The sequence below is a fragment of the Lissotriton helveticus genome, chromosome 3_1 (genome assembly GCF_964261635.1).
Source record: "Lissotriton helveticus chromosome 3_1, aLisHel1.1, whole genome shotgun sequence".
Lineage (NCBI taxonomy): Eukaryota > Metazoa > Chordata > Amphibia > Caudata > Salamandridae > Lissotriton > Lissotriton helveticus.
Window position 1 is genome coordinate 1,929,632,584 of NC_136061.1, and position 14,666 is coordinate 1,929,647,249.

The 14,666-nt window shown below is 47.1% G+C and overlaps 1 protein-coding gene across 1 annotated transcript in view; it reads left to right on the top strand.

Annotated features, from left to right (window-relative positions):
* Positions 1-14,666, top strand: part of CTDSPL2 (CTD small phosphatase like 2) — a 384,035-nt gene that overhangs the window by 102,175 nt on the left and 267,194 nt on the right. The gene's annotated exons all lie outside the window — the stretch shown is intronic.

Sequence of the window (14,666 nt, forward strand, 5' to 3'; positions counted from 1 at the left end):
TTTAAAAATATCGAGCACCATGTTTTATTTTAATTTTGAGTTGAAGGTTTGGAAGGAATGTAACACAACGTGAGGAACACCCAACATCATGACATACACGCAAGCCCTGACCCCACGTTAGGGTCTAAAGGAGAATTAATAAAGAGGGTGAGAGCCCCAGCACACGAGTGTGGCACATGTTTTGCAAGCACACTCAGCCTCCGTAGTCTTTTGTCTTAGTTGCGCATGAGTGCTAAAAAAGACTGTGCCCCTGCCACACAACACTGATCTCCTTTCAAATTTAAGGATTCAATGTTCAGCACAAAACTATTGAGTTCCCTGCCTCATGGCCCACTCATGCATACCATGACAGAATACCTTGCATTCATGTCATTCAGCGATACGTGGTAGGTTAGGATTTTGAAGGCCTCAGTCAGACGTAAGCCATATGGGGTTACAGAATGCAGATATAAATGTGTCTGTGAGTACACAAACAATCCCTCCTTACAATAAAGTAAGAATATAAAGCTCCGTTACTCTCTAGTGGAGGGCCATCTCTACAAATACCTATACAGTCAAACGTGATCCACTAATCCTCAGGTACCAGTCATCCAAGGGAGGCACATGTATGTTTTTGTGTGTACCAAAGAATGGCTAGCTAACAGCTGTTACCAAAAAGCAATGTAATTAACTGGGCTTAAAAATTGCATTTAATTTATTTTCTCTGTACCTACCTCTTCTGTGTTTCTATTTAGACGAGTGCTGTGGTTCAGTGCTGCTTGGCGGATGTAAAATTCTAGCCCTTCTATTATTGTGAAAGGTTTCGTTTTTTTGGTTTTCACAATCTAATCTCCTGAATTAACTCTGTAGCAGAGAAAGTGCAATTTGGGAGCTGTGCTGCTCTTCACATGCAAAAAGATCTGAAAGAAACACGTAGTGATAGATTCCTTACCTTAGAATTACCCTCGGGTGTCAGACTGGATCCGGAAAGTTTTTTTCATCTGAAAGAAACACGTAAGGTCAAGATGCACAAATTACTTACCTTTGGTAACAATATATCTGTAAGAAACATTAGTAGTGATAGATTCCTTACCTTAGAATTACCCCCAGGCGTCAGACTGGATCCGGAAAGTTTTTTCGTCAGCAGTACACCTGTGCGTCGGTAGGCGGCACTGTGCGGCTCCGCGTGCGTTGTTGGCGCCGGGGTGACGTCTTCGGAGCTACTTGGACGCGCCCACGCACGCTGACGGCAGTTTTCCTTTTTCGCGCCACCAAGCGCAGATCTGGGAAGAGCTAGTACCCACATTCACTTTTTGACTGAGTTTTTCCAGGCCTTTTGCCTCATCTTTTCGAATTGATCGACTCCTTGTGTCGTAGGGATGCCCGGGTTCAAGAACTGGGGAGACTGCCACCGCATGATGTCTGTGACTGACCCCCGTGGCGTGTCTCTCTACTGCCTGGGAAACGCCCACGACCCCAAGTCGTGCCCCGGCTGCTAGGCCATGGCGCCGAAGACTTTGTGGGAGCGGTTTTGAAAGTTGCTTGAAGTCCAGTAGTCGGCTCAGCGCCGCTTGAGGTCCCGGTCCCGTGGGAGGTCGAGGGACCAGTCGCGGAGCTGTCATCACCATTCTTCTGGATCTAAATCCTCGCACTCTGGGTCAGGTAAGTCGAAGCATTCCAAGAAGTTGTCAAAGAAGCCTCGTCACTCTTCGACTTCCCGTTGCGGTTGAGGGTGCGGGCAGTGCCATCCCCGCGGCTCCGGGGGAGCCTGCAACGTTTCCTCCAGTCTATTCCCCCTTTCAGGGTGCTTGGGGCAACACCTGCTCAGGTGCAAGAGTTTCTTGCTGCCATTGTCATGGAGATAGGCTTTGCCTTCACACTGTGTTAAGTTAGCATGAGCTTATTAAAAGTTTAAACGCCATTTTTCCTTTCTGCTGCTTCTGCATTCGGCACATATTGTTATTAATGCTTTTAGCCTAGTAGAATATTTAGCTTCACACAAGAATATTATCTTTTCCTATTGCATCAGCTTTGCTTGGTAAGCTATGTCTGAACAGTGAGTGCCGAGGCCTTCAAGGTTATTTCAACACAGTGGTTGTTGTTTGGTCTGATCAGCGCACGTCCTAGACATAACATATATATGCAGCTGTGGCCAACTCTGGTTTTGGCGCGTTTAATAATGCATTGCACAGAGCATGCACACACACTTGATGAATATTCGCATGCAGAGAACTGGTGTAGAAGATGATGTGATCCCTTTCGACAAAGACCAGAGGTATGGGGCCGCCATGTAGATATAATATACTAGCAAGGGAGGGTAAGATTGAGGTGCCATTTAGCCTTCTTTCCTTTAGCATTTTAACATGCTTTCTCCCTTTGTATTTTATGGAATAGTAATTATGCTGATAACCTTGTTGCTTATAATATGTTTGCTTGTATTAGCTAAGATACTGCGCTTGAGAACACTGCATTAGAAATAAATATTTCAAACTTGCACGTGTCTTCATTTACTCCTCGTTCTGGACTGGTATGATAGTATAACGAAAGAGTGTTCATGTGTTCCACATTACCTGAGGTGTTCTAAGTCCATGTTCTGGGTGTCTAATCATTGGGGGTATGGAAGAACCAATGAGACACTGATTGCTAGTCTGGTAGGGGATTTTGGATACTAAGGTGAGTTTTGGTACTCCCTAATTCACTGAGGTTCCAAGTCTCTATGCACAGTTCTGTGTAGGAGCAGAATCCCTGTGACATGGTGCACAATCGTTGGTGGTCTTATTACATGACGCTTGAGTAGTGCTTATATCAGTCCTTAACCCCCTTCACTGTTGTTTCCAGAAGACAGTTGTGTCGGAAAAACCTGCCGATATTTACATAGGTCTTTTCAAGCTTGAATCTTTTCAAATGGTTTTCTTTTGAATTGCTACCCAGTTGTGCTACATAGGCTTTTATTGTACCTCTTTCTTACTGTGTCGTTATGGCTGACTTTGACACACCGCAGCATAGTCTAATTGCGGTTCGCAATCATTTGCAGGCTTATAACGTCGGGTTAGAGGGCATGGCAGTTATTATGCTAGTGAGTGCAGAAGTAGCTTACCCTTTCGAAATTTTCTATTCGTGGGTGACCTTCCCTGCTGTGAATGCAAATACGGGTGTGTTCGACACTTATGCTCCTACTGCCGTGCCACAGGAATATGTTCCATATAGGACCCAGGAAGTTCCGATTAATGCTTGGCAGCACCGAGTTTGGTTTAATGGCGCCCTACCCCACACTTTGTTAGTCACAAGGTTAGGTCCTTTGTCCATTCCAGGCACTACCTGGCCTGTTTTGGCTGGATTTACAACGCATCCTCGACATGGAGCGGTTCCCGTTGCGGATTTACGGCTGCTACATACAGTCGCAATTAGTGTAATTAGGTTGTTAGTGCAATACGTTACCCGCAATCTCCTGGGCGGGGCCCCAGGTGTTGCGGCGCTTGCAGCCCCTAGGGGTCTTCTCTGGTCAGCATGCCCTGAGTACCTAGGGTACCATTTACTAGGGGCTGATGGGTGACCAGAGATATCAATTGGGATTTAGTTTCAACACAGTTTTAGGGACGGAACACAGGCCCTGGGTACCTGGTTAGCAGGAGCCCAGGGCACACTCAAAGTACATCAGCAGTTCAGCAAAAACTGGGGGCATACCAATGCAAGAAAGATAACTGTCATCCTCCCCCCCCGCCCACTTTCTGGAGAAATTTGCTCAATTGCAACCTCCATCTTCACTTAAAAATTGCAATCTTTTCTGTTTTTAATTTTTGAAAGGACATGCATTCCTGATTATGCCCAGTGTATCAAACCTCTTTATTCTCTTAAACAACCTTCGTTTCCGCTTCCTGTTGGCTTCTGGAACATAAAGAAATTCTTTGGTCGCCGCAGTCTGATCTGCTTGTGACCAATTTCATGTTAACACAAGACTCTACAAATTTGGTCATAATGATTGTAACAGGCGCATTAGGCTTTACTTACTAGACGTTCAATGAGCGGGACACTGCCCCCATGGCTTTTAAATCTCATTTGTATAATCCTGCTGAGATGCGTTTCTCTTCTACAGAAAGTATTTTGACAGCTATCCAGATGTCGATTGCTAAAGACCGTTCTTTGGCTCAAGGTAAACGCTTTTTTCATGGTTTCGCCAGTACCTGCTTTAGAAGCAATTATGAAGGCTAGTGTCCCAAATTCCAAAGCCTTGCTTCCATGTTGGATACTGTGGGCTAGTTCTTAGACGTTGGCTGATGTCAACTTTATCTTTGATCCTTCTTTACAGACGCAGGAGTTTTTAAAGTATAAACATTTTCATCCTCCTTTATCATTAATCCCTCTTGATCAGTACAAATGTATTCACACTGATGGATCTGGGCAGCCCCCCATTGGTTCTAAACATGTTTATTCTGCAGCCAGGTTTGATTGTTGCTGGGGATTTTAAATCCTCCTTGGTGCACACCCAATCTCTTGGTGACTGCACGGCTCAATTGGCGGAGCTACGTGCTTTGGTTTTGGCTCTTGAATTTACTGTCATCGAGATTCCCACACTTGTAGTGTGCAATTCTTTTTACTGTGTACAATCCTTCAATTACAACTTGTTCTTCGGGACCGAAGTCGCCGGCGGCGCCGGGGCCGAAGCACCCGACCCGCTAGGGCCTCCAGCCGGGACCGCTGGGCCCGGAGGGGCTGCGGGGCCCGGCCGAGGAGGGAGGGACTTAATGGCCATGAGGTACCGCTCGACCTCCTCTGGCGTCGCGCCGTGCCCAGGGACCCGAAGGTGTGGGGCAGGCGGCGACGCTTGCGACTCTCGTGGATCCGCGTGGGCGGTGTCGCCCGAACCCCGGCCGCATCGTGCGAGCGTCGGGGTGGGTCGCAGGAGCGATGATGCCGCTCCGACCTCTCATGCCTCTTACCTGAGGACTTGGATCCCGACGACCGATGTCCACTCCCGGAGCTGCGGGGACTCCGACCCCGCGACCGGTCCCTCGACCTCCCGTGGGACCGGAACCTGGAATGGCGCGGGGCCGACTGCCGGAGCTCGAGCCGCTTGCGGGACCGCTCCCGCCTAGCCTTCGACGTCCTGGCCCGGCAGTCGGAGCAGGTGCGGTCGTCGTGGTCGAGGCCTAAGCACTTCAGGCACCGGCGATGGGGGTCCGTGACCGACATCAGTCGGTCGCACTTAGAACAGGGCTTGAACCCGGGCATCCCTACCGGCACCGATAGAGTCGAAGACTCAAGAAAGAAATGATTGAAAAAGATCAAAAAGTTTAGTCAAAAAATGACTAGGGGTAGAGCTTCTCCGGATCTGCGCTAGCTGGCGCGGAAAAAAGAACTGACGTCAGCGCCCACGACGCCGATGACGGACGCGGAGCCGCAGACGCCTACCAACGCGCAGGTGCATTGCTACGCAAAAATTTCCGGATCCAGTCTGACGCCTGGGGATATTCTAAGGTAAGGAATCTATCACTAACGTGTCTCTTTCAGATGCCATTTTTACTTGTGGTTTCGGTGGAACACATGTCGTTTCTGTGTAGCTCCTAGCCCCTTGCGTAACCCCTCAATCACATGTGGGATGAATGCCAGTTCATTGTCAGAACCTAATAAAAAGGCAAAGGTACTTAAAGTGCAGTATGAATTCTTTCAGGAGGCATTTGGCAATCGTTTGTATATTGGAGTTCAAAGATCGGTATGCCTCAGTCAGTGTGCTGAAAATGCACACAATAACCAACACGTACTTGTAGTTTGAGTGGTTGGGCAAGCTGAGGAAGTCCTTTTAATGTGGGGAGGAGAAGTGGCCTGGGGTAGCGGAAGTACCTTTCCCCAATTCAAACTTTGTACCACCATTTAGGAAAACAATCTGATCATTCCTTTACGTCCTACAAGTGGTGAGCCATGAAAAAGTAGGGTTAAAGGGGGCAAGCATTATTTCTGTCAAACATATCTTTCCATTTGGGCCTACCCATATTCTGTTTGTTAGCATACATCCTCCCCTGTTCCCTTCTTCCCTTTCCTTCACCCGGCCCCTTCAGTGATATACTTAGGGTCATAGTACATATCATTATCCTTTATCTTTATACCATGATATCGTAGGTAGCAGACACAACTTGAACCATTGTATATTCACAACCATGATACATAGTCCTCGAAAAAGGTGGGTGAAGCACTCTCTAATTGAACCTTTGACAGCAACAGGCCTTGCAATTGTTGTGCTATTAATGACGCATGCTGTATCTGTTGGCTTAAAAAGAAATCCATTATCTCCAAAAGCAAAAAGGATTAAAACATTGTACTATATATAGCTTGTCCTAAAATACAGTTGAAAATCTATGTCATAGTGACACCTCTGGGAATCAAAATTCTTGTAGTTGTCAAACTGTGTCAATCCTTTACCTTGTAATCCAATTGCAAACACCTTTAAAGACTGCACCGGTATACTTAAAGACATATTAGATCTATACCAACGGTATCCCAAAACAGTATAATATGGAGCACAGTTATTCGATGCACACTGTCTTTCTGTATTTACATATACTCATTCTCATTACTAAACCTCAATACATAAATGTATTCCTACTATATATTATCCATCCTCGGTGGTCCCTGGTGAATGTACTGCAGTTAGAATGCATTTTAGCACATTCCACCTTACAATGTAATTTTGTTACAACAATATTCTCTAACTCTGAAGAATCTGGAAATAAAAACATTGATGTGCCTACATATTTCTTTCAGGTAGGTGTATATAAAGTAGTGCTTTGAACAGAGATGCCAGAAAAATCCCACAGATGTATGAAATTAACCTGAGAGGGGAGACCTGGGAAAACAGGATTATGAACTAGAGGGGTGCAAGTAGCACCAGTATACCCCAGGAACTCATGCTCCCCCCTCCCCCATGGTACAGTAACATAGGGGCCAGTTGTATTAACTGGTATCATGAATCGTCCGCCCTTCCTAGATCACCCTGTGGACTGTATTCAAAGGTATTATAATCAAATGTCAATAGTCATCATTGTAAAAGCTTCTGCCTGTTTGTATGCTTACAGAGCGGAAATCTTTAACACCATATTTTGATTCTTGGATCCTCTCGCAGAATCCACAGCCAAGCAAATACGCCTTGGCAAAGGCTGTTTGTCAATACATGGAGCCTGGTGTTTTTCAATAAAAAGGTCAAAATTTAACGCATTGCCTTCATCTAATCTGCCCTTGTCCTGGCAAAATCTAACCCCCCACCCACCCCCCTCCCCTGTTCTGTTTCATCTCAATCTGTTCTGCTCTTTCATCAAAATCTGCCTTTCCCTCTTCTGCATCTGTTCTTTACTCTGCATCCTTCATTTCTACATTGAAGTCTTAGTCTGAGAAGTGTGATTGCACCAATTCTGCTTGTATTCCTTGTGTATGAATTACCCCTTCCTTTTGCCATAGTTGTTTGGCCCTGTAAGTTAGGGCATTCGTTTTTTCAATGACCCTTCCTGTAAATCGTAGGCACACCTATTTTGGCCTAATCCTCCACCACGTTGCTGCGCTAGATCCACTGAAGGTTGACCAGCCCCTTTTCCATTGTCCTCCTCCTCTTCTGCATATTTCCCATTAATGTATGTCTCCCCTGCAATAGAAACTGTCATAATAACATTCTAACAAGACTTTGTTAAATTTTAAATAGCTTTCATAATAGCAATATGTCTGACGAGAACCACCCTGTGCAACATGGTCTGTAAAAAGGCATTGTTAATTGTACTTTTTCACATTAACTGTGTTTTTATAGCGTTTACCATCTAGACGCTCTAATACTATCTGGGGTCAGAAATCTGAAAGCATACAGTAGGAGGACATGTCATTACGTCATTACAGATAGCATTTTTTTTTCTTTCGTTGAGATGGCCACTAAAGGTTCCCCACTAACGTGTAGCATTACTGACAAAGGCACATAGTGTAAAAACAATGTTTGGAAAATGGCATTCGGCAAGAATACCTCAAATTTGCACATCACCAAGCAAATCATTCTGATTTGTTCTGATCCTATAAAAAATATATTTTTCCTCTCAACCCAAATTTACAAGAGATTGTCTTCATAATTGGCAAAGCTTATTTAAAAATATTTGAACTCCATCAATGTGCCGAAGTCGCACCTGTGTCCCTCTCAGAAGCCGTAATTGGTGGGGTTCCCTGTTCTAGTTGTGGCAGACTGGGATCGCTGGAGTGAACTGAGGAGGAGTTTTTGAGGTTTGGGCTCTACTGTATATAGCCTAGATAGGGTCTTACACAAACAACAAGAAGATGGATACAGGGAAGTAACTAACGGACACAAGAGTTAAAAAGGGGGATGTGCAGAATTTATTTCAAACCTCCCAATCTGGGTTACAATCTAAAACATAATGCAAAATGATTAAAAACCACCTAATAGGGGATTACAGTGTATAAAAAATAGTCAAAATGTAAAAAGTCGACGCGGCGTTTCGGTGCTTGTAAGTCTTGACACCTTCTTCAGGACATTAAGGACATTTGACTTGATATCTGTATCTGTATTTTATGTAGAGAACGCTTATCAATTGCAGTTCAATTTGATATCGAATTCAAAAATGGATCACCGGATGTATATAAGTCTTAAAGATAGACCATCGCAATTTTATATTTGCACGGAGGGGCCACCGAGGTCAATAGGAGTAGATTCTTTATGATGATAGGGTATTCTTTTATAAGAAATAGAATTCTTCTTGTGGCCAACATCAATGGTTGCTGTTGTGTGGGTCTGTGAATATCCACCAAACAGTAATTTCTTTTAGTCAGGAGATTTTGATTTCTCTTATTTTAAAAGCGGCCTCCCTGCTCCTCCGTGCGTGGTCCTTCCTTCCGATGTGGAAGGAAGCGGTTCTCGACTCTGCGCAGTTTCGGGTTTACCCTCCCGAACAGCGGGTTCGGGATATTCAGGCTCTGATTCCCATCTTTCAGCCTTTATCCCGAGTCTCGGTTAGGTTGACGCTGCGGCATCTGGGGCTGATGGCCTCCTGCATCCTACTGGTGCGTCACGCCCGGTGGCGGATGCGGGCTCTGCAGTGGGACCTGAAGTTTCAGTGGGCCCAGCATCAGGGCAACTTGTCCGATCACGTCTTGATCTCAGAGGGCACTGCAAGACAGTTGCAGTGGTGGCTCACGGACCGCGATTGGGTCAGTGGCAGGTCCCTCTCCCTACCCCACCCGGAGCACGTAGTTGTGACGGACGCGTCCCTCCAGGGCTGGGGTGGCCACATGGGAGAGGCGGAGATCAGAGGACTCTGGTCACCGGCGGAGGCCCGGCTCCACATCAACCTGTTGGAGTTACGGGCGATTCGTCTAGCGCTGAAGGCATTCCTCCCCTCTGTCCGGGGGAGTGTGGTGCAGGTGTTCACGGACAACACCACCGCCATGTGGTACTGCAACAAACAGGACGGGGTGGGGTCGTGGACCCTATGCCAGGAGGCGCTGCGCCTCTGGCAGTGGCTGGAAAGTCAGGGTGTGACCCTGGTAGTTCAACACCTGGCAGGTTCTCTGAATGCCAGGGCGGACGAACTCAGCTGTCGGTGCATGATGGATCACGAATGGCGCCTGAACTCGGACGTGGCGCAAGGCCTCTTTCAGCAATGGGGAGAGCCTTGGTTAGATCTATTCGCCACCGAAGAGAACGCGCAATGTCATCGGTTCTGCGCGTTGGAATTTCCAAGGCGGCACTCGCTCGGAGACTCTTTTCGTCGTGAGTGGAGTTGCGGTCTATTGTACGCCTTTCCGCCTATACCACTTCTGCCCAGAGTGCTGAAGAAGATCAGGCGCTACCGGGCCCAGGTTATCCTTGTGGCTCCGGACTGGGCACGAAGATACTGGTATCCCGAGCTACTCAGCATGTCAGTAGATCCCCCGATTCGTCTGCCCCTTCGGGAGGACCTTCTGTCGCAGCAGCAGGGGACGGTCCTCCACCCGAACCTGTCCAGTCTCCACCTACAAGCTTGGAGATTGAGCGGCGGCAGTTGAGGCCATTTGACTTGCCTCCCGAAGTCTGTAATGTCATTCTGGCAGCCAGGCGTCCCTCCACAAAGTCGGTATACGCCTGCAGGTGGAACAGATTTGTGGCATGGTGCACAGCAAAGGCTGTGGATCCACTCTCTGCCCCCCTTTCTGAGGTTCTCTTCTTCCTTCTTTCTCTTGCCCAGCAGGGCTCTGCTCTGGGCACTGTCAAGGGCTACCTTTCTGCCCTTTCTGCCTTCTTGAGGCTACCTGATCAGCCTTCTTTGTTCAAGTCCCCTATTGTAAATCGCTTTCTTAAGGGCATCACGCACATGTTCCCTCCTGTTCCTTTCGTGATGCCCCAGTGGGACTTGAACCTTGTTCTTACCTTCCTGATGTGCGCTCCCTTTGAGCCACTTCACAACTGTCCTCTTCGTCTTCTGACTCTAAAGACTGCTTTCCTGGTTGCCATCACCTCTGCGAGGAGAGTGAGTGAGCTCCAGGCCCTTTCTTGTACTCTTCCTTTCTGTCCATCCGGACACGGTTGTGTTGCGTACTAAGCCATCTTTCCTGCCCAAGGTTGTCTCAGCCTTCCACATCGGGCAGTCCATCACCTTGCCAACCTTCTTTCCGCATCCCTCTAAAGAGGAAGAGCGGCTCCACCGTCTGGACCCAAAACGTGCGCTCTCATTCTATTTGGATCGCACACGCCAGTTCCGGGTGGATGACCAACTCTTTGTTGGCTACGTGGGTGCTAAGAAGGGGAAGGCGGTACACAAGCGGACCATCTCCCGGTGGATCATCTTGTGTATCCAGGCATGTTACTCCATGGCTAAGAAGGAGCCCCCTGTTGGATTGAGGGCTCTTTCCACTCTGGCCACGGCAACTACAACTGCCCTGGGCTGGGGAGTGCCCTTACAGGACATTTGCCAGGCAGCTACGTGGACCTCGCTGCACACGTTCGCACGACACTACTGCCTGGACAGTCAAGTCCGGAGGGATGGCTTCTTTGGCCGTTCCGTCCTCCAGGACTTTCTGGTGTGATTATTGGTTCGCAGACCCACCACCGGGGTTGGTATTGCTGCGGTATCTATTCTAAGTTAAGGAATCTATCACTAACGTGTCTCTTTCAAATACGCAAGTTACTACTTGTGTAACGATATATCTGTAAGAGACATTAGTTAGTGATAGATTCCTTACCGACCCACCCATCCTCCCCGTTCTGCGAACCGATATCTAGGGTTAAGGTCATCCCCTTTCAGGGCCCTAGTTTCTTGGCACCAGTGTTGGTTCTATCATGGCTCTGCGTATCTGGCGCGGAAAAGCTGTGTATCAGAACTGACGTTAGCGCGCATGGGCGGCGTCTAAGTACTCTGACGTCATTCCGGCGCCGACGACGGACGCGGAGCCGCAGACGACGCCTACCGACGCGCAGGGGTATTGCTACGCAAAAATTTCCGGATCCAGTCTGACGCCTGGGGATATTCTAAGGTAAGGAATCTATCACTAACTAATGTCTCTTACAGATATATCGTTACACAAGTAGTGACTTGTGCATCTCAAGCTCATCATGAAGGGTTGCACGTGCTCCACACAGCTGAGAAAGGAAGGAAGTGTGTGTGTGTGTGTGTGTGTGTGTGTGTGTGTGTGTGTGAGCAGATGCCAAGCTTACATCAACTAAGAACATCCGGAGAAACCAACGCCCAACCCCTCAGTCTACAAGATGTGGCAACTAAACATCTTTAACTTCTTTGCCATTTTGTTTTCTTCATATTGGGAGTGCCTAAGTAATAAGAAGTGCTAGTAACCTATCAAATTACTTGAAGACAGGCACCAACGGTTGCTTTTTCTGTTTACAAGTATGACCTCTGAGGCTCTGCATTATTCCTCTAGAAAGTTTTGAAAAGAGTAGAAGTGCAACAGGAAATAAGCCAGTCTTCCAACTAGTCCCACTAGCCACACGTATCAACGATTGGGACAATACCTCTTGACTGTCTTCTTCGCTCCTGTCAACATGAAGGACTGTGAGACTTTTTATCTTGACACTCGCTCAGCCATTTTCTACTCTGTATAAAAGTATATCTGTTATCTTGCCATTCACTCCACCATTTTGTGCTAAACCCTTCATGACTGACCACCTCTCTGTATCACGAACACTCTGGAGCTCCACTTTTGACCTGCCACATTCCTGCACGGACACTCACACCCTGTTCGTGCTTTGGCCTGCTACAAACTGACCAGCCCATGCTCAACCAGTTGGACAGGGAGTTTCTCAGATGTTTATCGTCTTCACCCTGCACACTACGCCCTGCAGGCGTCCATCAGGCCTATTCCTGCTTGCTGTGTAATCATACCTCTCGCCTGTGCCCTGCAGGGGTCCAAACAACTAACATTTGTGGACTTATTTGTATAAACATGCTTTTCTCCTACACCTTGCACGGGCCTCACCGCTACCACCTGTGCTTATCAGATTGACCTCTTTTTACTATGTAATTATAATGTTTTGCCCATGTCCTGAGAAAACCCCCAAAGGCTACTCACCTGCTGATCCACAAGATTGACCATTGTTTACGAATGCAATAAAGTATACATGCCTAGGGCAAGATGGAGGGTATGTAATATGTAAAGTAAGAACATTCTGCAGACTGCCTCCTCAGACAGCTATGGGTGACTGTTGCTGATGCTGTCTCCATCTCATGAGATTGTAATAAATACCCTTTCGCTCCGTGCGCCAGAGTTTCTCAGTTTGTATTCCAGACCCATGGACTATAGAGTGATCCCTGCACCTTTTTGGTGGTCCCCCAAAATCCACAGTGCAAGGTCGAACAACAATGCCCCTTTTTATTTTGTTGTGGCCAGAGCTTAGACAAAACATATTGAGGCAGCTATTGTTTTGACAAATGTACTTGGGTTTTATTAGAATACACGAATAGATAGCAGACACTTGGAGAGGGACCTCTCCTGGGAGAAGAGCGGTCCTGTAGATATAGGCAGTTTCCTTATAAAGAGGTTGTATAAGACCTTCTTGGAGAAATTGCCCAGTTCATTTTCCCCATTCCAGATTCTCAGCCACATAGGTTAACATGGCAAGAGGTTATTAATTAATAACTCCTGCCAGGAAATACTGAAAAATATCACTCAGGGTCTCCGCAGAATGGCATTGATAAATCAAACAATATGCCATTGTTGAATTTATCCTAAAATGTACAGACTAGTCGTTATAAGGCTTTATTGTCTGTAAGCTAAAATTCAGTCTTCCTGTGATCTGCCCTGATTGATCATTTAAGTGGATTAGCGAGGCTGCTCTGATTAGGTGATAAGTAGCCCTTGGGGTGAAAAAGCCATTCTGGGAGGAGAGGGTTCTGCTGCATAGGAATGCTAAAGGGGGAGAGATCGTAAACCACTATCTTCAAAAGGAGGGGGCAGGCAGAAGCAACCACGTTCATTTATGCCTCTAATCTCTGAACCCAGCTAGATGGCAGCCTTTAGGAAGGAATTTGCAGATGCCAGAGGAAGGGAATCTATGGAGATGAGACATCCTGTAGATTGGTTTAGCCAGCTCTTGCCGCTCTGCTGAGACTTCAGCCATATTGAAATTTGGGGAAATGGTGCTTCATTGGAGACCATTGTGCCACACTTTGGATGAAATAGTCATGCTCTGGGGTGTTGCCTTGCACTTCATTGGACTGGAGCACTTTCCTGTGTGGCCAAAGAACACTGACTAAGTATGAGAGTGGCAGTGCCTTTTAGATCTGCTGTTGGAAACTAAAGGAAGAAGGGTCCGTGCTGAGAAGTTTGATTTGCACCTACCAGGCCCTGCACTCTGACTGCACCTGCTGCACAATCTGGAACTACAGCACTATGGATCAAACTTACTACAAAAGGAATAAAGAGTGGACTCCCTGCAAGCTACAGATTAACAGAACTCACCTGGACCATCACCTCCAAGAATCCCTAGCCTGGAGTACTATCAGTTGTTCTGTAAGGTTTTTGTCCATGTGGATTGTAGGAATTGAAGCCTCAAACTTTTTAAGAACCATCTTGGAGCTTCCAGGCCCTTAGAGTAAATTTTGGACAGTTTGAGACCCTCAAAGGAACTTCAGGAAGAAGTTAAAGAAGTTTGGAGCAACTTTGAAAAATATCTCCATAAGTGAACTGATTTGACCTAGCCAACCAAGCCGACTACCCTCAACTGCGAGCCGGCCTGGCCCCCAGGTTCATCCCACTGAAAAGCTTTGGAGGTCCGTCTTCCAGAGTTTGACCGGGAGTTGGTCGAAACCAAAGTTGGTGAACCCTCACCGAATCTGGCCCGGTGAAGAGCATCCAGGGGCCCTGGGGGAAAAAGCTCCATAAAAGTTTTAAAGTCAGAACGTACAAAAAATGACTGGGACCAACTGGAAGGGTCAAGCCACCCACCTTCAATGGAGAGCCAGCCTGGATCTCTAGTTTGTCGTGCTTAAAGCTCAGGGGGTGGGAATTCCTTCCATAGGTTTGACCTAGAGCTCGTCGTAAGGCAAGCCGGCAAACCCTCACCGAATCCGGACTTGTATTGTGCATGGAGGGACCCTGGGAGAAAAAGCTCCAGAAAAGTTTCTAAGTCAGAAGGTAAAAACTTTGATTAAGACCTACCGCAATGGTTAGCCACTCATGGCGCCATCGCGGTTGGCCTGAAACCTGGAATTTGTATTGTA